Source organism: Tupaia chinensis, unplaced genomic scaffold (genome assembly GCF_000334495.1).
Source record: "Tupaia chinensis unplaced genomic scaffold, TupChi_1.0 Scaffold143602_1, whole genome shotgun sequence".
NCBI classification, from domain to species: Eukaryota; Metazoa; Chordata; class Mammalia; order Scandentia; family Tupaiidae; genus Tupaia; species Tupaia belangeri.
In genome coordinates, this window is record NW_006203448.1 from 1,873,934 (window position 1) to 1,876,440 (window position 2,507).

The window sequence follows — 2,507 nt, forward strand, 5'->3', positions numbered from 1 at the left end:
GTGGAGGGACGCTCATTTTTAAACTTCATTAAGGTACTTCTGACAAATGGCCTTTTCCTGGCAATGAAAAGAAGCCGGGCACCAGGGGCATGAAAGTGTTAATGAATCTCCCCCCAAAATGAAGGCTGACTCTCCTCTCACCAGCAGCCTAATCATTCTCTTCATTGGTGGGATTTTGGCTCTGCTGTGCAGTTTTAATTTGAATTGTGTATGTGGAATCCACCATCAAAAAGCATTTGCAGAACAATGCATCTAATTTTATTCCATCTATTTTTTTAAAAGGGTTTACATGTAATTCTTTACATAAATATATATATGGACTGTAAAGATACACACCAAAAGACGAACAGAGCAGATGAGGGGGAACCACCTGCCTTATTACGTGAGATCGGTCTGTGTTGTTCGACTCCTTTACAATAGGGAGATGGACGAGGAATAGGAAATTGCAAAGGCATATGCAAAAAATAATCTACTAGCTTTGCAAGGGGAGGTAACTGATGAGGTCCAGGCCCTCTGGGGAGTTCCAAGAGAAGGCCACTTCTGCTGCAGACAGACAGAAGGACAAACAGATGAAACCAGCTCATGGGGCTGTTAAAGTCGAGGGTGAGTTCTTCAAGCCCCCACTACCACCTTCTCACCTCTCGCCCGCTCGCTGCTCATTTAGGGTTGACCAAGATTTAGAATCTTCGGGAAACTCTTTGTCCTCTTGACCTTGAGCAGGTGAGCAGCAGCTGTAAGTGGTAAGACGCTGTGAACCAGCCCAGAGCAGCTAGGAGTTTCAAGACATCCCTGAGGCCCTGGCATCTCCAGAGCAAGGTGGGGCCAGGGGAAGGCCAAGTTCCACACCCAGGCCCTTCCCCGGGGTGACACCTCCAGGTAGTGGAGGGGCTTTAAGAAGCATTGACTCCTCCCTGCCAGTTCTCAGCTCAAATCTCCATTAATTATTATTATTATATTAATCAGCCATGTGATTAACTCAGTGATTCATAATTGATTGCATTTTATATGGTGCCTTTCATCCCCGCGCCTTCCAAGATGTGCACTGCCTGTCTCGACCACAAGAGACTTGTGGAGCGGGACGTGTTCTCTGCTCGCCTGCATTTTGTTGGGTAAACTTCTCTTCGTAAAGGTGGGGTAATAGTTGTCAGGCAGACTGGGCTCGCAGGCCCCAGCTCCATGCCACCTCGCTGAATAGTCACTCCGGGGGCGTGCCTGGCCCAGTGTGGCTGTGCCCTGAGACCCCATCCCCTTGCAGGCAAGTGTGTCTAGGCTGTGGGCTGCTGGGTAAGGCCAGCCTTCCTCTGCAGGGAGGCAGGACCACACAGTGGCTCTGGACGAGCCCTCCAGGGCCCGACCCTAGGTAAATCCGCTGTGTGAATAAGCTACTTTCCTCGCTGCCTCCATTTACCCGAATGAAAAATGAGATTAAAGTCTCTACCTTCCTAGGATTAAGGTGAGAATGAAATTCAACGAACATAAAGGCCTTGGAACCTGGTGCACAGTAAGTGCTGAAGAGAGTGTGAGCAGCAATGGTGAGAGCCTTCGGCCTGGACCCAGCAGCAGCGATTCTGTGACTAGGCTGGTTTCTCTCCTTCTCTGGGCCTTCATTTTCTCGGCTGTGAAAATGGGATGACTGGTCAACCTTGAGGGTTCCTTCCACATCTTAAACGTGGCTTATAGTCACAGCTGGGATTTGGGGCTTCAGAGTCAAGCAGCTCTGGACTCTCATTACTGCTCGTTTTCCTATCTGGGTGACCTTGAGCGAAAGACTCACCTTGCCAAGTCTCCATTGTCTCATCTGGAAGATGGAGAGTCTGGGCATTTCTTTTTTTTTTTTTTTTTTTTGGGGTTTTTGTTATAGGGCGCGTGCGCTCACCAAAAATACAGAGAGAGACAGAAAGACAGAAAGTGAGAAATCACCTCCCAGGGAGATGGCCACGCCGCAATCCCTTCCCCTCCATTCTCCTCTCGGGATCTTAGGCACGCATGCACATGTGCCCGACATGAGTTTAAGCCACCGGGTCCGGGACTCAAACCGTGGTCGATTACATGGGAATCCAGCAACATAGCCATTATGCCAATTGCTGGTCCCTGAGAGTCTGGTCATATCTAATACCTAGGCTTGGTGTAAGGATTTACCGAGCTAATGCTTGAAACCTATTTGACTTCTAGAAAGTGCTTAACACAAGGTGGCTCTGGGGTTGCACATGCAGGCACCATGCGTGTTCCCCATGATCTCTCGTCGTTGCTTTCCTCTCTGTGGAAGAAGCTGTCACTCTCCCCATTGTTCAGACGAGAATACCCGCGTCGAGGAGTCTGTCCTGCATTGCTCAGGGCAGCACTGCTGCGTGACTTTGGTTCGAAGTTTGTTACTCCAGGATTGATTTCTACCCATGACCTGAGGATGGGGGCAGGGCTGGCAGTGCGGTCTCCACGTGCTGGCAGAAGATCCAGGGGCCTGGAGTGGCTCAGTGCCTTCTAGAAGACACGGACCAAGTCAGCACCTG